General features: G+C 42.5%; 1 protein-coding gene across 4 annotated transcripts in view; it reads left to right on the forward strand.

Annotated features, from left to right (window-relative positions):
* Positions 1-4,864: 4,864 nt before the first annotated feature.
* HELZ (helicase with zinc finger) overlaps positions 4,865-20,598 on the forward strand; it is a 207,137-nt gene continuing 191,403 nt past the window's right edge. For 3 of the 4 annotated variants that reach the window (XM_075014565.1, XM_075014569.1, XM_075014570.1), the window contains exon 1: positions 4,865-4,941. The gene's annotated coding sequence lies outside the window, so the exon portion shown is untranslated. Of the gene's footprint in view, positions 4,942-6,044; positions 6,084-20,598 lie in introns of those variants that run through there. The other variant, XM_075014567.1, reaches the window with a different exon arrangement.

The following is a 20,598-nucleotide window of genomic DNA, read 5'->3' on the forward strand; positions in this document are numbered from 1 at the left end:
ACCTAATAAACTATTCTGCTAATCTTTAAAGTGCTACTTGACTGCTTTTTGTTTTGATAGTATTAAAGAACTCATGACTGTTGTTGGAGTTGGCATAGGCCTGTATTTCCTTTGCTTTGTCTCTCCACCAATTGTTTTTAAGGACTCTAATTGTTAGCTATACTTCACCCATGGCAAGCTTGTAATGATATTTCCTCTGTTGACACATGAAGTTGCTATGCCAGATGCAGAGCATTCAAAACCTAACATCAGTTAGGTCCTGGATCTCCTTATTGTTAATATCAAACCAATCCTGGTTCCTTTGCTTGGTGTAGCCCAGGGTTTCACCACAGGTTTTCAGGGCAGCAGTTTTCAGAAATGTATGTATTGCATCTAGCACAATGGGGAACTGCTTTTGGTCCATACTGCAATGCTACTCTCACTAACCATGTCCACGCTAACGAAGGGTAACTTTGATTTTTAATGTCTGGAGGTTGTTTTCAGCCAGCATGAAAGCCATGGAATGCAGTTTGACAGTCCTCCTGTTTTGTTTTTGCATTGTTATAGGACCGAGCTTGGCTTGCATTTAAATCAATGGCAAATTTTCTGCAGGATCTAGTCCATAAAATCTTTCAAAGTAGTTTATCACTAGCAGTGCTAATTGTCCTGAATTACTGCAGTTATTCTCTAGACATACAAATGCTAAGAAGAGTAGATACTGGTAACTATTCAGGGTCTAGTGGATCAAAAATGGGCTAAAAATATTTTTTTCCATCTGGTGAAAAAATTGGTTCCCAGAAATGGGAGGAAACCCAAGAAAAAGTATTGTTGAAGATAATATTTGTGGAATTCAACCAGGAATAAAACAAAGCCTGGTTAACATCTTCATGCAATAATTAATACTAAGTCTCCAATAATAATAAGGCTCCAATTAATAATTAATTAAGGCTCCAATTCACATCCACAAGTGACAGGTGGTGACAAGTCCTGAGTCAGCAGTTCAGGAAAACAGAAGCATTGTGAATGGGAGCATTAACAAACGAGCATAGGACAAAGCCAGTGGAGTCTGCCATTTTACACTGGAGCTGAATGCTCCTGGTATCATATCAGACTGGTTCGCATACACAAACCTTTTGCTTTGTCACAGCCATTCAACCTACACTTGGCTGATCTTTAAAAGATTTTAAATTCTGGAGTGGAAATAGAATCTAAGGACTCAAGAATGATACAAGGAGACAGGTTTCTGGGGCTGTGCTAACTTGCTATCTAAACTTGATTAGATTATTTGTTTTACCAGTCTGTAAAATTTTCACATAATATTTACCTACATGGCAGCAAAAATGTGAAACTTCTTTATAAAGCATTGGGAAGACAGTCACTCTACAGTACTCTACAAATGCAAAGTTCTACATGCTATGAAGGCAATCTTACCTTAGCTCAAGATAAGGAACCTTTATATAGACCCTTTTCTAAAATGAGAGGCAACACCAATTCAATGTTAGTTAAATTAAAATTAGTTAATCTCTCTCTTTACACAACCCCTATCACTGTAGTATCTTAGCTCCTCACTGTCTTTCAATATATTTACCTTCACCATATGTTTGTGAGGTAGGGCGGTGCTAATATCTCAATTTTAGACATAGAGAACTGAGACACACAAAGGCTAATGACTTGCTCAACATCACAAAGAAAGTGTGTGGCAGAGCAGGAAATAGCAGCTGGGTTTCCCTGGACCATCCTTCCATTGACATGGGAATGTATTAATGCAAACTCATTAGTAATAGTATTAATTATTGCATGTAGATGTTAACCAAGTTTTGTTTCATTTATGGATGAAGCTCACCAATATTATCTTCAACAATACTTTACACATTAATAAAATGTCAAAACAAAAAGCAGTCAAGTAGCACTTTAAAGACTAGCAAAATAGTTTATTAGGTGAGCTTTCGTGGGACAGACCCACTTCTTCAGACCATAGCCAGACAGGCTATGGTCTGAAGAAGTGGGTCTGTCCCACGAAAGCTCACCTAATAAACTATTTTGCTAGTCTTTAAAGTGCTACTTGACTGCTTTTTGTTTTGATCGTGTATAGACTGGCACGGCTTCCTCTCTGTTATTAATAAAATGTGTGTTACTAGATACTCATACATGTGCACTCCCTCTCAGGGGTGTCCTCTTTTCTGAAAGTTCAGATTTGTTAACCCTAGAATAAATGGGTCTCACCCATTAAAGCTCATGACCTAATATATGTCAGTCTTCAAGTTGCTACAGGACTGCTTGTTGTTTGTGATACTCCAGACTAACACTGCTACTCCTCTGAGACTAGGGCCCTCCAGTTTACTGAAGATGGGTATTTTCCCTTGCACATTTTCTTATTTTTCAAAAAAGATGTTTCATTCAGAAATGCATTATTGGATATTTACACATGCTACAAAATAGCTTGCATGCCAACCTCTGTGGCAAAGTGCACTGAAATATGTTTTTCCCTTACATTTATTTTATTGTAAGTTTTGCAATAACTGATTTCCCCCATGGGACTGGATTAGTGACTGTGTATATACCAACTAATACATGGACAAATATTATAACATTTCTCTGGAAAGTATATTGTTGCATTTTAAAATATATTTTCTCATATACTTTTGCTAAGAAAAATTGTCTTGTGAAACCACTTCTGGCACTGAATTAATCTTAACAATTATATAATAGTTTTATTTTTGCAGATGAACCTTTCCTGTTAGCAAGAAGTGAATCTTTCCCACGTAAGCTCATTACCTAATATATAAATGAGTTAGTCTTTCAGGTGATACAGAAGTACTTGTTTTTTTTGAAGCTACATACTAACATGGCTACCCCCGATATTATTTTAAGTATTTTTCTTCACAATTACAATGTTTTGCAAAATAATGTTAGACATGTTATTGACTCTACATGTGTCTGAATGTCATAATAATGTCTTATGGTTCGGAGCAAATAACATACAAATACAAAGAAAATAGGATTGCAATTGTTTAAAGATTTCCCCTCCATATTTTGAAAAATATATGATTCAAATCAGTTTAGCATTGAACTGTGCTAAATGCATTTATATTTAAGTTTACACTGAATATCATCTAAATTCCTTGAGGGGTAACCACCAAAACACAAGATACTTTCTGAGGCTTTGCCACTGTAATGACAGAGACTTGTGCCAGGAATATTTTCAGTACTCAACTGTAACACAGTCTTGATTATTACAAAGAAGGCCTGTTGCATAAACATAAACACATGAGGAAATAAATTGTTTTTGCTGCCCAGTTGTTAAATCAATGCATTTATTTTCCTTATTCAACATCAAATACATATTTGTCAATATGTTAAACTTTTTCAGTGCTCTGGGGAAGGCCTTATCAGGGGCTGGTGAGGAGAAGTGCACAATTTCAACTCTGAGGAAGTGAGGACTATTTCAAATGACAAAAATATTCTTGTGCAGCCTGCCATGGGCCGTCACTGCTGGCTGAGCAGGGGCTGCTTGCCTGCCTGCCTGCCACAAGCACTCATTCCCCAAAGTAAATATGCTGCAAATAGAATCCAGTCACAAAAGTTTCCACTGGCACAAATGACCTTTCCTCTGTCATAAATAGCGCACTGTGACTTTAAATGTCTTTCAAAGAGTGTGTGGAAACACTTTGCAGCCACACTGACTGGCCCCCGGAAGGACTTGTTCACTTAGGTAACTTGGGCATTCGGAGGACATTAACAAGACCACTATGTGGAACAACTCTGTCAATTTATAGCCATTATCTTGTAAAAACATAAGAATTGCAGGAAATGGCTAAAGGATACAATAAATAACGCTTAAGTCTATCTAACTTTTTACCATTACTTTTTGTTATACTTTTTGCTTTTCATTCAGCCAGGAAATTTGAATTAGATTAGGACATGTCACACATTAGTTGCTTGCCAATTTCCCTTTCGACTTTTATGTAGCATCAGGTCACAATGTTTGTGTTGAAAACTGCAGAGGAATTTGTTTAATCAACTAATTTAGAAAGAAAGGCATTTAGAAAAATAACATGTCTAATGGAACTGGAAAAAAAAACTTCTCTATTTGGCTTATGTTTTACAAAAGCTTCTCTTTGCCAATATTTGATCTGTGTCCCTTTGTTTTTCCTTTGTACAAGGGAAAGGATTACTTTGTGTAGGTAGTAATTAAATTATGTATCATATAGTACATTAATACAATGTGGGTTGGTAGATACTGACACAGATATACTTCCTCTCTGGGGTGTCCTCTTTTTTTTAAAAAAAAAGTTCAAATATGATCTGATTATTCAGAAAATGCAGTTACGTGGAGTTGCATCGGCAATTCCAAACTCTCTCTCTCGCTGTCGCTCTCTCTCTCTCTCACTCACACACACACACACACACACTTTGTAAACCTCATTTAGAATTAGACATTTCTTTTGCAAAGAGACCACATAATAAATGAATGAACTCGCTCGTCCCAAACCTGTTGTCCCCCGGGCAATTTGTTGCAAGCCGGTGACACATGCCCCAGAAGGAAGGGTCCCGGGGAAGTGTGCGTGTGTATGTGTGTGGGGGGGAAGGCACGAAACCACACGATTCCAGGCAGCCTCACTCTACTCCAGAGCCTGCACAGAGGGGCTGGGGTGGGGGGCAGCGATTGCACGCCTCTAGCAAAACACCGCCCGGAGCAGCACTCCCTGGCCCAGTGCCCCAAAGCCAGCAGTATGCGGGGCTGCTCCGCGCCCTAGCGCCGCTCCGGTGGCGGGGTGGGGTGTCCTCGCTGTGTTTACACAGCAGCAGCAGCAGGACCCCCTAGGCGCCCACCCCCGCGCCTTCCTGCCTCCTCTAACTTTCTTTGCTCGGCTCCCGTGCAGGGAGGGGGGGAGTTTTTCCCACAATGCTTTGTGGGGACGTTGACAAGTGGATCCAAGATGGCGTAGAAAGTAATGACAGGTAAGTCAGGACTTCCCTATTCCCCCCCTGTGGGGGCCCGGAGCTGGGGGCCCGGCCTAGGAGAGCCCCGCGGCGGGGCTGAGGGGCCCCCCGAGGCCTAGCAGCCTGCCGGGGGCTGGGGCTGAGGCGGCCGGCCCGGCTGGAGGCTGAGCAGTGCCGGCTGGAGGCGGCCTGTGTCTGCGGAGGGGCCTGCAGTAGCAGCAGCTCAGAGGCTGTTTACAAGCAGCCTCAGCCCGAGCGCGGGCGGCTGCTGGGCGGCCCCTCCGGGAGAGACACCCCGGGACGGAGAGACATTGCCCCGGGCCGGGCAGAGCTGGTTCAGACGGGCCAGCGCTGGGAGAGGCCTCCCACACAGTCCCCCCCCCCGGTTCCCCTCCGGCGCCCCAGGTCAGGGGTTTCTGACCGGGGTGGGGGTGGGTCTGTTTGTTTTTTTACTCTGGGTGGGGGGAGTTGCTGACCTCAGGGAAGACAAGGAGAGATGTAATAGGGTTTTTTACGGGGGTTCGAGGGGTAAAAAAAAAAAAAGTCAAAGAGTTTAACAGCTGCTTAAAAATGAATCCCCAGATGAGCGAGGAGGGCTACAGCTTGTCTTTTGTATTGCTTTTTCTTGGGACAGCCCCTGTGTAACAGTGTGACATGAAGAATTTTCACACACACACACGCACGAAGCCCTCTGTGAGATCACTATGCACTGGAAATCTAGTGGGAGCTGAAATGTGAAAAGGTCTTGTTGAACCGCCTCACTCCCCAAACAAAGCCTGAACAACACTTTAAGAGCCAAATTCTGCAAGCAGAAACACCAGTCCCAGCTAAGATTACTCCCATGAGTGAGGTTATCTGTGTTTACATGTTGGAAGGACCAAGTTCTTGTAGTACTTTTCCTCCATATGAGAAGTTGGTTGATCTCGATCTCTTAGAGTTGATCAGGCTGTGATAGCTTTGAGTGAAGGAGATTTTAAATATGTCATTGGCACAAGAGTAAATAAATTCCTTCTTTTACTGAATGAAAATGCACTTTTACAAACTGTGCTTTATTGAAATGCAAAATGAGTGAGAATTTGGCATATTAACTTTATTGTTTCTCAGAGGAGCTGACTGCATCTGGGCAAGTTTGAAGAGGGAGATTTAAAGTACTGGATAAGGTATAACTGCAATCTGATTGAAAAAAAATGGGGAAAAGTCAGTTGTGCGATTTAGAACTTCTTTCCAGTTAATCCCCTGAATAGCAGATGTGTATTTATCATGACTGGTCAGGCTAGCATATTATACATAGGAGGGTACTTCAATAATTTTCCTACTCCCCCCCCCCCTCATGAAATAGCGAATGAAAATAAAAAAAATGTTGAAGGGAAAGACACTTTGTGAAAATACAATTAAATTTGATCATAAACGAGCAAGGACTTGGCAAGTTCACATAACTGTTTTTCATCCTTGGATGAATGGAAGGAGTGAGATTTGTAGAATTATTTATAAATTGTAAAATTTTATGGAAACAGTTGTGAGTTGCTTTAGAAACTAAGCAAAACATGCATGAAAAATCAGTAGTCCATCTGAGCTAGCTTTGGTGGGAGAATTTGAGTGAGTAGTAGTAATTCCTCCATACAAAACAGGAGATTTTATATATTAAATTGAAACAAACTAGGAAAAAAACCAAAGTCAACAAGTGAACACTACTGTATAAAAGAGTTTTCGTATTAACGAATATTGAAGAATTTTCCCTCTAGATGAATGACATGGTAGGCCTTTGCAGCAGGAGGTGTATTAAATTTTCTGTGTCTGAACTTCACTCTAGTCGGTGGAGCTGTATCACTTTATTATTAAGCAAAGATCAGATGCAAGGCATGCAATGTGTTCTGTTTTCATGTTATTCTGTTAATACAACTTGAAGACTTTGAGTTCAGGAAAAATAAAAGAGGAGCTGTCACCTCCTCACATGAGGTGCAAAATGTAAATTTTATTCCCAGTCCCACTTCTTTATTCTTGTTGTATGAACATAACTTACGTTCAATGAGCTAGGCTAATTGGTGGGAAAAATCTTTATTTTAGGCATCTGATGAAGTGAGTCTGTGCTCACGAAAGCTCATGCTCAAAACTTTTCCGTTAGTCTACAAGGTGCCACAGGACCCTTCGTTGCTATTTTAGAACTGTAGCTCTGAGATTTGAAAGGCTGTAGAAGTTTATATTTTGTTTGATCAAGGTAATATTTGAAAGCAGCACATTGACCCACATTTTGGTTGCTTTTGTGTCTGTTAGCAAGGACTCATGTGCCTGTATGGGATCCCATTAATGGCAGTGGGACTCTTCTTGGGCATATGGGTCCATGTTAGCAGCTGTGATTGCAGGATCAGGGCTTTCTTTTGTAACGATTATTTTTTCTGTTTTGTGTTCAGACATACAGAGAGGAATTTCAGTCTCAATGTAAAATTAAAAAGATATGTAACAGTGGATATTGTTTTCCAGGAGGATGTGAGGCCTGATGGGTCAAGTATTGAATTATTTTGCTTGCTTAAATTTCCCTTGCAATTTTCAGTGTGTATTTCCTTACTTCCTCGGGGGGGGGGGGTGTGGGTGTGGGTGTGTTTTAAAGCAGTTGTGTCCTATCATTCTGCATTGCCTCGTGTGTTTCATGTAACAGGTGGCTTCCTTTCAGTGACTGAAGCTGTCCCTGTTTATAATGTGGTGTGTCGTTTTAAGGCCTCTGATCCTTTTTCCCTTGTGGAACTCCTTCATTGAGGTTACAGAAGTAAGATCTAAATTAGCAGAGAGCTTTGGGACCACATGTGCTCTGTGTCCCAGATCCTGTCCCCACCCTCAGTAGGGAGGGCCAGGGGAGCCTGCTTGGGGAATAGGTGAGAAAGTGTGGAGCTGCTGTGTGGCTGCTACTCAACTTCAGGGCTGGAATATCTTATGCAGCTGGTGTGCTTCCCTTCTTGAGGCAAGGGAATGGTACAAAATGGTTGGTAGATATAGGTAGATCAAGAAGCCATGGATTTTAATGAGTATCTGTGTATCCATCTCTGATTTGCTCCTTAAACTCTTGAGCCCCTGGTATAGGAGCATTTAGCCTGAGGAGTCCTTGCCAGGGGATGTCTTCTTTTAACAGCATCACAGTATTCCAATTCAACCAAAATCCTCTGGCTGCTTACTATGGAGAAAATGGCAGCAGGATTTTTGTTACATATCTCTCCTTCCACTCATCAATCAGAGTGGTGTCTTTATTATTATTTTTATTGGTGCTGCAGAAGTACCAAAAGGCTAGGGGTCCCACTGTGCTTAACATTGAACAATATTTTATTCTGTTTTTTCCCCCTTTAAATTTAAAAATTGTATCATGGATGAAGTATTATCAGACCAAATAACCTTTTTTTAAATTCCTATTTGTCTTACCATTTCTTTCACAGTAGACATGTCTTCTCTTAAAAGTCTTGGCCTTATCTAGAACAACTTGTATATAGGAAAACAATGTGTGAATGTTTCAGTCTTTTCATTCCAAATGTCAGGTAAAGGTAGTTAGGTACTCTTCATCCTTTTTTCCAAAGAAAAAGGAGAAGAGAATGAATTTAAAAAGTTCATATAGGACATACTTTTAAATTAAAAAAAAAAACAAAAACCCAGACAATCCTTATGAGAGTTTCACTGGAAGTTTTAACCATTAAAACAGGCTAGGCTTTTCTCTTCTCTCCACCTGTTCCTGCTAGTAGACTTTGTTCAGCATCTGAGCCTTTTTCCTAATTGTTTTGGCAAAAGAAAACCTCGTATAGACTGTGATGTTAGTTTCTGCAGTCAGATTGCTGTCTGAAAACACAGACTGGCATTTGGTGATTTTTGTTGTGGTGGTAGGACATACAATGCAGATCTTTTATATTGTTTTTTTTCCTCCTTTCCTCCTTTCTCCACATAAGGGGTCTGCAAAGAGAGAACCAAACAATACAGGGATAATTAGTTCCACCATGGAAGTGTACTCACTTCTGGAGTGAAACACTGAAAACAGGCATGGTAATTTTGCAAAGGTGGTAAAGAACACAGTATTCAGTTGAAACTGCATGTGGAATTTGAGCATGCAGAGTGTAATTACATAAATCAAAATTTGTGTTTCCGTTGCCCATGAAAGCTTATGCGCTAATATACATTAGTCTGTAAGGTACCACAGGACTTCTTATTGTTTTTCTGACTCCAGACTAACACAGCAACCTCTCTGATAATGGTAAGTTAGAATGCCTGACGTAGCTACAGTGGCTATGATGCCTCGGTTGCATGTTTCTCTATTTGTGGTATACTCAAGGCTTCTGTGGGTAGTCACAGTGCCATCTACAGCAACTCACAGGTTTTTTGTCTCATTCTTTTCCTCTTTGTGCCCAAACAGTAACGTTTGCAGATTCATGATGTGAAAGCCAGACTGTAGGCAAAAGTAACAGGAAGCCCAAGATGGTATGTTTTCCATGAAGGCTATTTTACAAGTGTGAGATGCTGCATTCCACAGCTGAAAGTCCTCATTTATGGCCACAGCCGCATCCCATTTATAAGGGTGCAGTTGGCTACCATATTTTCTGACTGGTCTGGTGCCTGTGAAATCTTTGTCAGTTCACATTAAAAGTAACTCAGTACATAGAAAGAAGAGTTGGTATTAACAGTCAACTGTTTTACTTGTCCAAGAAGCAATAGCCCCTGTGTGGTAACACTGTCACTAGAAGAGTTATATTATGTACTGACATTATTACAGATCCCTGCCTGGTCTGCTTCTGTTGCAACCTCAGGTAATACCTCTGGTATCAAGAATGGCCAGATGAAGATGAATGTTTTGTAATCCGTGGTTATATATTGTCTGGGAACAACATCTAATGATTTACCCTCATTTAATTAAGTTGAGTACTAATGCTTCTAAGAGGTCTACTGAGTAAATTGGAAGAATAAGAATTGTTGCAGGACAGAAGATCTGAATTTGTGTATTTTGGAGTTATAGGAGCTAAATGAAAATTTCAATCCACCGTCTCACGAGCAGCATTTGGTATGTTCCAAGCTGGCCTTGTGGCCAGTTAGAGTAATTGTTATCCAGAAATGGTGGCAATGCCTTTCAGCTTCTTTACCACATTGTGCTTAGTTTGTATAGCAAGATTTTTGCATATAAAATATAAAAATGTTGTGTTTGCCACTGACATTTAAAGTTACACTACTTAGAAATTTAGGATATCCATGTTGCTAAACAAAACCTATATAAACTGGGGTTTTAGTGTTGTTGGACTGAGCCCTTGATTGATGGATCTCGTCTTCTATGACGCTTTTGGTGAGCGACTAAACTAATCCTTGAGTGGCAGAGCCGATCACAGATGTCACATAAAAAGCCGCCAACTGCGGGCGTTGTATGTTCTTTTTGGATCCTACACTTTTCCTGTAGTGCCTGGATATGCTGACTCTCAAAGCAGTTAAGAGCCTGTACAAGCCAAGGCATACTGTGTAGTAGAAAGGAAATTAGTAACTCTGTGGAAGTTGAAGAGTACTGTTCTTGATATCTGGATTGTCATAGTAGTAACATAATTGTTTAATATAGGTTAATTTTCTTCTAACATTGGTTAGAAAGAGAAAAAAGCAACATAACTTTGTGGACAAAAATATGGAGGTACTCAAAATAAAGAGAAGAGTTGTTTTGGCACCATATAGTGACTCAGAAAATGCACAAATAAGTACTTATTCATACAGTATTTTATTTTTTTGCATGATTGTTTCATTTTCTCCTAGTGTACCTTTTAAAAAATGCAACATACTTCTGCTCCAAAGGAATGTGCCCTCCCTGGAGCTCATCTAAATTCCTCACCATCTAGTAGGATTCCCAACTATTCTTAGAGACTCACATAAAGATAACATCCAACCAATAACACTTTAGTCTCTGAGCTTGTGCCATCTTGTGAGTCAAGCAAAATCAAGCTTTCTTACTGCTTAGAGAGGAGACTTCCAAGGAAAAGCCTAGGGTTGCTTAGGAGATCTGCCATTCAAGTGCTGAGCTTCTCAGTCTGTCCAGAGACAAGAGTGGCATGTGAGCTGATTTTCATCAGCAAATGTGGCAGGAGCGCAGCCCTGCCCCTCCTCCATATATCTAGGAGCTTGCTCAAAGCCATACTGCCTGCGGATTAACAAAAGACCAGCTAAACGATGCCTAGATGGTAAACCACCACCTAAATGGTAGAGCTCTGCATCTTTACTTATTAATGAAGCTATTGTAAGTAGGACTATTAGTGACTTTAAAAAGTATCACCAGCACTCTGTCAGTACATAGAGCTCAAAAGGTCAAATTTCAGCCCTCCGCCTCGAAAAGGTTGCTGACCCCGGTCTATATTGGACATCCGAGGTTAGCATCGTAAACATGATATTATTGGATGTGCTGTTTTGATTTTAGAGGCCTCTCCTTATAGGGTTAGGGCACTTTGGCCAGTTCTTACAGCACATGCTTGTAGAACAGTGAAAGAGAGTCAACATGGTTTCAGACTAAGTGAGGGACTTTAGTTTTGCTAGCCTTTAGGGCTAGACACTCTCTCTCTTTTTAGGACTTGCCAGAATTGTTCATTTTACCTATATCAAATACTTAATCCATCTGCAGGCTAGAAGTAGGAAGGAAATTAGAGAAATGTTCTCAAACTTTAAAAGAAAGCTTTTATAATTTTATTTTTAGAGTTTGGAGTTTTAAATTCAAGTTTGAAGGAAAATCTGGTGTTTGTATTCATTTTAAAAGTGACTAAGTAGAGTAAATGCTCTTGGGAAAACTTACATGACAAGACTTATATTAGCCTGGGGTGTGGAGTGTTTCTTCTAGGAATTACTGTTCTAAGAAAAGATGTGGAGTTCCCAACATAGCTGCATTTATAGGCAGATTCAGCAGAATGGTAGCCCTTCTGGTGTACCATGTTTGTTTATGCATTTGTGGTTTTTGTTAGTACTAAAGCAGTAATTTATAGGAAACAGGGGAATGACCAGAAAAGCCTGATCCAAACCTAATAGGGTTAATATGGTTAGGAGCAGAGGTTTGAAAAAGCAGGCACATAAGAAAAGCCATACTGGGTCAGACCACAGGTCCATCTAGCCCAGTATCCTGTCTTCGGAAAGTGGCCAATGCCAGGTGCCCCCCAGGAAATTAACAGATCAGGTAATCATCGTAGCTGTGTCTACATATGCCCCCTCCATCTGGAGGAGGCATGTTAATAAGGCAGTTTGGAAGATGCGAATGAGATGCTGACATGAATATGCAGCACCTTGTAAGCATAACGATGGCTGTGCACTATTCAAAAGTGCCACTTTCGGAATGTATGCTGCCCATGTAGAGGGGGGCCTTTCAAAAGGACCCCCTGACTTCAAAAGCCCCTTCTTCCTATGAGAAAGGGTTTTCAGAGTCAGGGGATCCTTTTGAAAGGTCCCCATCTACATGGGCAGCATGCATTCTGAAAGAGGCACTCTTGAAATGCATGTGGCTGCCATTACGCTGATGGGGAACTGCATATTCGTGTCAGTGCCTCATTAGCATCTTCCAAACTGTCTTATTAGGAAGAGGCTCATGTAGACATAGCTCGAGTGATATGTGCCCTGTTGCCCATTCCCAGGCTACATCTACACTATGAGGTAAATTCAAATTTAAGGTAGTTAGCTCAATATTAAAATGTTACTGTGTTCACTGTAAATACCATTAGCTCAAATTAGGGAGCACTAATATTGCTATCATAATGTCTGAACCTGCTGGGTGTAACATCAAGTTTGAATTTAAAATTTCAAATAAAGTCTGGTGTGGAAGCACCATGTCTTAAAATCACATTTATTAGCCTCCAGAAGTGTCCCATATGCATCCCACAAAGCTATGTGGTTACCCACCAGGTATGGCTGCATCCTTCTCCACTGCTTTCCAGGTGTGCATGTAGGAGGTCAGAGTAATCCCACAAATTTGAATTTGAATTTGAATTCATCAGCACCCAGTCCTGGAAATATAAAGAGTGCCCATAATGAAAATCCTGTAATCGCACTGCATCGATAGTCATCGAATCGGTAGCCATCTCCTTCAATCATGAGCACTCAGGGTAGTGATCTGCCTATTAGTCTCAGTCTTGCAAGACAGCTCCAGCATGGAGCCATCAGGAGATAATGGATCTTCTTGCAGTTTGGGGAATCAGTGGCAAACAGACTTTGTGTGTCCAAGAGAAACACAAGCATATATAATAAGATCTCGCAGTTGTTGATTGCCAGAGGTTACTCCTGGGACTCTACGCAATGCTGGGTGAAGGTGAAAGAACTCTGGCAGGCCTGTCACAGAGTCCAGGAAGCCATCTGGTCATCTGGATCGTATCCAAAGACCTCCTGCTATTATGAACAGCTTCATGTGCTTCTTGGGGGGCACTCCACCATGTTGCCCTCTCTTCATTTTGACACTTGTGGAGGCCCTGGTCTGGAGTCTGGGGTGAGCCAAGAGTAGCTGGGAGGCCAGGAGGAAGAGGCCAGTGGAGAGGAGGATGGAGGCAACCAGCAGGGGCCTGAGGAAGTTCTTCCCAACAGCCTGGAGCTCTTCACCCTGGATCTGGAGCCAGTTCCCTCTATGTTGGTCCCCTCTACACCGGTCCCTGAACCTCTGAGACCAAACTCTTCTGGTGAGTATTTTTCTATTAATTTTAGAAACGGTTTGTGGGAGAATATAGGTATAGGTATGGCTATGGGTATAGGTTTTCTATGGATCTCTACCCCTCAGAACAGCATGTTTATATTTCTGGGGATGGAGTGCTTATCCTTTTTTGAAGATCTCCTCAAAGGCCTCATCCAGGCACTCTTGTATTTTTTGCACCAGGTTTTTGGGCAGGCTTGACTTATTGCGGCTTTCATGGTAGCACACCTTGCCATGCCAGGCAACAAGATAGCGATTTGGTATCATGGCACCACACAGCATTTTGGCAGATTTTTCAGGCTTGTGCTCACACAGGATGAGCACCTCTTCTTCATCAATATCTGTTAGTTTTAGGAAGGTGATGTCTTCTTTGGCAACCTAAAGAAGCATGGGAATTTGGATTGGATTTTTTTGCAGTCCTTTTATGTTTCCCTGGAGCTCATTGCCACACTATGTGGCTGGTGCGCACTCTGTCTCCCTCGCTCCACGTAGGTGGCAGGCTCTCTGGGCCTTCTCCCCTTCTATTTCCCTTTCCCCTTGCATTTTTTTTTCCACTTTACAGGGATCCCTCTGCACCCAGCTGTCCATGCGGCTGGAATCAAACCCTTTCCCTTCGCCATGGGGCTGCCAGGCTCTCTGGACCCTGCTACCACAAACCATCGTGTGCAGCACAGGTGGGTTTGCCCTCCATTACATGGCTTTATTCCCCTCATGAGGGCTGCTCCAATGACTGCAGAGAAAATTTTTTACCCCAAACCGGTGGAGGGCTGGAAGTCAGCATCCCCTCAGCATTTTTTTTGTCCTTACTGGGATTCCTCTGTGCCCAGCTGCCCGTGTGACTGGAATTGAACCCTTCCCCACCCTTCATCCTTGCCAAGCGGCTGCTGGGCTCTACAGTCCTTGCTCATAGTCGAGAATTGCTCCAGGAATGGCTGAAAAAACTTTTTCGCCTGCTCCAGGACATTGAATGGCTTTCCCTTCTTTGTACCACTCCCCTCCCTGCAGAACATGGACAACGAAATGTTCTGGGTAAACGATGGTAATCATGGCTTGTGCAATGCATGCTTTGAATCCCATCCATAATAGGCCTTAAGCAGCCTTGCAAAAAGAAACTTTCCTTGATAGTAGAGACAGAGATCCATTCGTTCCATGGGTAAGTACTTTGTGTGAAGTGTATCTCATTTTTAACCTTCACTCTGCAGCTGGCATGCCCAGCATGGGAGACAGGGTGAAGAAGCGCAGAAAGTCCAAGCAGGATCTGATCTTGGAGCACATGGGGTGGTCTGAAGCAGAAACCAGTGACAGGAAGAGGGAGATAGCAGAGGTGCAGCAGAGTATGCTTGAGTTCCAGAGAGAGCAAGTGGCAGACCAGAAGGGGGACATGGCAAAGCTCATAACGGCAGTGAGCGACCAGATGCAGGTCCTGCACTCCATGCTGGAGCTGCAGAGGGGGTCCCAACACAGCAGTTGGGAGGCCCCTGAAGACAGGTCACCCAGCCCCTAACGTTGCGGTCCCTCAACGTGGGGAGGGAGGGCAAGGACAGCCTGCCACTGTAGCTCCAAGAGCTGTAGCCACAATGGCCGCTGCAAAAGTCTATTCCACCACCTTTGACAATGCTTCTTTTCCCTGCCGCTTAAACTTCTCCTCCCCCACAAAATAAACTTGTTCTTTTGAGCTCGTTGTCATTTTTTGGCATGCACGAGTGGCAGGGTACACAAATAATTGAGGGGATCTGCATGGGCGGGGAGAGGGCTGATAGCACAGCTGCCCGCCACTATGCCGAGGTCCATAGAGAACTTGCGGCAGAGACACCTAGGCGGGAATGGGGAGGGCTGATAGCACACGTGCCTGCTGCTATGCCAAGGTCTGCAGAGGACTTGTGGCAGAGGCACCTGGGTGGGGGAGGAGAAGGCCGATAGCACAGTTGCCCACAGCTCCGCCATGGTCCGCAGAGGACTTGTGGCAGAGACACCTGGGTGGGGGTGAGGAGGGCTGATAGTACAGGTGCTTGCTGGTACACAAGCTCTGCAGAGGACTCGTGGCAGAGGCACCTGGGCTGGGGAGGAGAAGGCCGATAGCACAGATGCCCTTTTTTTAGGAAAATAACCCTCCCTCCACATCCATTCTTTTGCCTGCGACTTAACCCCTTTCTACCAGGTAAAAGCATTCTTTCTGTGTTAGACACGGTCTGATTTATTGGTTCACATTTGGTGGGGAGCACAAATCAGTTTGGTTAATGGGGATTGGCTGTTATTACAACAGAGAAATACGTTGCTATCATGTGCGTGGCAGATCGTTCATGAAGCTATGATTTAAAGCATCCTTGATAGCTGTTGCCCCCACATGGTTATTGGTGAGTGGTCGTGTAGGCAGCTGTGAGTAAGCCTTGCCCATGGCCTCAGCCTCCGTATTCCAGGTGTTCAGGAAATTCTCCCGCCTGGATTCACAAATATTATGCAGAATAATGCATGCTGTAATCATGGTGGGGATGTTAGTTTTGTAAAGGTCCAAATGGGTCAATGGGCATCTGAACCTCATTTTTAAGTGGCAAAGGCACATTCAACCACCATTCGGCACTTGCTGAATTTTTAAAGTTTTCCTTGTGGTTCAGGGCTCTTGTGTAGAGTTTCATAAGGCAAGGGAGCAGAGGGTAAGCAGGGTCACCCAGTATTATAACAGGCATCTCCAAGTCACCAATCTTGACTTTCCTGGCCTGGGAAAAAAGACCCATCCATGAGCTTTCTTTACAGCCCAGGATTTCTGAAGATGTGCATATTGTGAACCTTCCCCAGCCCTCCCACGTTGGTGTGAGTGAAATGACCTTTGTGATCTACCAATGCCTGCAAAACCTTGGAGAAGTACCCGTTTCTACTTATATACTCAGAGGACAGGTGTGCTGGGGCCCTGATGGAGTGTACATGCCATCTGTTGCCCCACTGCAGTTAGGAAACCGCTCGCCAGCAGAGTCATCCGCTATGGTCTGTACATCTCCCAGAGTCGCAGTCTTCCTGAGGGGGTACCAACAGATTGCATTGGCTTCCTTTATCACCACAGCTCGCACTATAGATCTGTCCACCCCGAATTGATTTGCCAGTGACCAGTAATTGTTGAGCATTGCAGACTTCCACAGAGCTATTGCTGCTCTCTTCTGAACCGTTAAAGCCAGCCTTGTTCTTGTGTTACTGCGCTTCAGAGTGGGGGTCAGCACATCACAAAGTTCCATGAAAGTGGACTTGCCCATGCGAAAGTTCTCCACCCACTGCTGGTCATCCCAGGGCTCCAAAACAATCTGGTTCCACCAGTGTGTGCTGGTCTCACAAGTCCAAAACCTCCACTCTCTGTCAGCAGTGCATTCAGGGCAGCCAGCATTTGTGAGTTCTTGGACCACAGTATAAAGATTTCATCTTCAAAATCTTCATCATCATCAACATACTCAGCCATCGTCTCACTTTCTAAGCGACAAAAAAATTTCACGACACTCCATGAACTTGCTGTAACGGTATATGCAATGACTTGAAACATTTGAGGATCCATGCACGCGTTAGCATTGTGGTGGAGAAAATGGTGTGATCTCCAGTTTGGTTTTGTGTGGTTAATGGGTGCTCTGAATTCTGGGACAGTGCTTTGCATTCTGGAATAGTGACATCAAACACCTACAAACAAGTGGCCTTAAGGTACTGTGGGATAGGTACCCACAATGCATTGCTCAGGCAGTTGAACTTGGATAAGGCTATGGAGACATGGAAACTTGACATGGAGGCACAGAGGGTCGAATTTCCAGAAGGTTTGTGGACAATTAACCTCGTTCTTATGAATTTGAATTTAAAAATCAAATTTATTAAAAATGGAATTTATCTCATAGAAACAGATGCTCGGGACACCATTCCTTCCCATCCTGGCTAAAAGCATAAGAACGGCCACAATGTGTTAGACCAAAGGTCCATCTAGCCCAATATCCTGTAGCCAATGCCAAATGCCTCAGAAGGTGTAAACAGAACAGGTAATCATCAAATGATCCCTTTCTTGTCATCAGTTTCCAGCATCTGACAAACAGAGGCTAAGGATACTGTTCTTGCCCATCCTGGCTAAAGGTCATTGATGGACCTGTCCTCCATGAATTTATCTAGCTCTGTTTTGAACCTTATTACAGTCTTGGCCTTCAAATCATCCTCTGTCAAGAAGTTCTGCAGGCCTACGCTGTGGTACATGAAGGAAAAACTTCTTTATGCTATCCATTAATTTAATTCGGTGAAGCCTACTTCATATGCGAAGGGAACAAGTAAATAAATGCTCCTTATTCACTTTTTCCACACCAGTCAAGATTTTATAGACCTCTTTCATATAACTGCTTAGACTCCTCTTTTCAAAAAATGAAAAGTCCCAGTCTTTTTAATCTTGCTTCACAAGGCACCTGTTCCAAACCCCTAATAATTGTTGGTGCCCTTTTCAGAACCTTTTCCAATGCCAATATATCTTCTATGAGATGAGGTGACCACATTTGTATGTAGTATTCAAGGTGTGGGTGTACCATGGGTTTATATAGAGGCAATAAGATATTCTCTGTCATATTCTCTATCCAGTTTTTAATGATTTCTAACTTTGTTTGCTTTTTTGACTGCTGCTGCACATTGACTGGATGTTTTTAGAGTACTGTCCACAATGATCAAGATCTCTGTCTTGAGTGGTAATAGCTAAATTAGTCCCCATCATTTTGTGTGTGTAGCTGGCATTATTTTACAATGTCTATTACTTTACATTTATTAACATTATATTTCATTTGCCATCCTGTTGCCCAATCACTTAGTTTTGTGAGCCCTTTCTGAAGTTCTTCATTGTCTGCTTTGTTCATAATTAATTATCTTGATCAGTTCAGTATCAACTACAATTTCTGCCTCCTCACTGTATACCCCTTTCATCAAATCATTTATGAATTGGTTGAATAGGATTGGTCCCAGTACAGACCTTTGGGGGACACCATTACTTGCCACTCTCCATTCTGAGAACTTACCATTTATTCCTACCCTTTGTTTCTTATCTTTTAACCAGTTATCATTCCACGAGAGGATCCTTCCTCTTATGCCACGACATCTTAATGAGAAGTCCTGTGGCACCTTATAGACTAACAGATATATTTGAGCATAAGCTTTCATGGGCAAAGACCTGCTTCTGCATGCATCTGATGAAGCAGATCTTTGCCCGCAAAACTTTGTGCTCAAAAATATCTGTTAGTCTATAAGGTGCCACAGAACTTCTAGTTGTGTTTGCAGATACAGACTAACATGGCTACCCCTCTGATACTCATGACAATTTAATTTATTTAAGAGTCATAGGTTAGGGACCTGGTCAAAGACTTTCTGAAAATCTAAATACACTATATCCATGGGCTCCCACTTGTCCAGATGCTTAGTGACCCCCTCAAAACCTTTAGTAAGGCATGATTTCCCTTTACAGACTCTGAATTTCTGCTTGCCTACCTAGTCCTGCACAAGGAGCTGGAAGCATTTCAGAGAATGCTGCCATAGAGGTCCTGGATTTCAATTTCTTTCCTAACAGCCTAAATTTGGCCTTCAGAACCTCTCTCCTACCCTTTCCTATATTAGTAGTACCTACATGTACCAAAACCACTAGTTCCTTCCCAACACTACATATAAGTCTATCTGGATGTCTTCAGAGATCCACAACCTTTGTACCAGGCAGGCAAGTCACCATATGGTTCTCCTGGTGATCACAAACCCAGCTGCCTGTGATCGAATCAGTCTGTTGAATAATAGCCATTGATGGACCTGTCCTCTATGAATTTACCTAGCTGTTTTTTGAAACCTGTTAAGGTTTTGGTTTTCACAACACCCTCTGTCAAAGATTTCCACAGGTTGACTGTGCGCTGTGGGAAGAAGTACCTCCATTTGCTTGTTTTAAACCTGCTACCTCTTAATTTCCTTTGGTGACCTCTAGTTTTTGTGTTATGGGACAGAGTAAATAAGTCGTCTTTATTCACTTTTTCCATACCAGTCATGGTTTTATAGATCTCTGCTCCTTTAGCCATCTCTCTTTCAAGCTGAAAAGTCCAAGTCTTAGTAATCTCTTCTCTTGTGACAGCCATTCAATATCCTTAATTAATTTTGTTGCCTTTTTCTGAACTTCTTCTAATGCCAAAATATCTTCTTTGAGATGAGGTGACCACATGTGCATGTAGTGTGCAAGATGTGGACATACCAAGGATACATATAGAGGCGTCAGATGTCCTCTGTCTTATTCTGTATCCCTTTCTTAATGATTTCTAACATTCTGTTTGCTTTTTTGACTGTTGCATATTGTGTAGACATTTTCAGAGAACTATCCACAGTGTCTCCAAGATCTCTCTCTTGAATGGTAACAGCTAATTTAGTCCCCACCATTTTATATGTATAGTTGGGATTATGTTTTCCAATATGAATTACTTTACATTTATTATCATGATCTACCAGTTAACAAGGGACCGCAAACAGGGTGTTTAGAGTGGGAGTTTGGAAGGGAGTGGAAGGGGCCAGGGACCCTTTCCTTTCTTTTCTTTCCTTTCTTTCAAATCACTGTTCTAGGATGGCAGGCATGGATAGTGACAGGTCTGCTGCTGTTACCTGCTCAGGATGCGCCATGTTTGTCTTCCTCCCTGAGGAAAGAAGGGATTTCGTGTGCACTAAGTGCAAGCTGGTCTCCATTTTAGAAGAAAAAATTAGAGGACTGGAGTCTCAAGTGTTGACCCTGCGCTCAGTCAGGGAGGATGAAGATTTCCTGGACAGAAGGGAGCATTTAATCTTGCAAGCACGGCAGGCGGAAGAACGGGGGAGGATGGTAGGGGATGAAGCGGAGAACTGGCAGCATGTAACTTCTATAAGAAAAGGAAGGCCGGTACATGAGTCCCCCATTGATATAGAGATAAGTAATCACTTTCAGGCACTCTCCACTGGTTCTGCGGTGGTGAATGCTTTGGAAGGAGCCTCACAGGAAGAAAATCGCAAGAGAACTGCTTCTACTGCAGGACAGAGGATGTGTA

This window comes from Carettochelys insculpta, chromosome 20 (assembly GCF_033958435.1).
Source record: "Carettochelys insculpta isolate YL-2023 chromosome 20, ASM3395843v1, whole genome shotgun sequence".
NCBI classification, from domain to species: Eukaryota; Metazoa; Chordata; order Testudines; family Carettochelyidae; genus Carettochelys; species Carettochelys insculpta.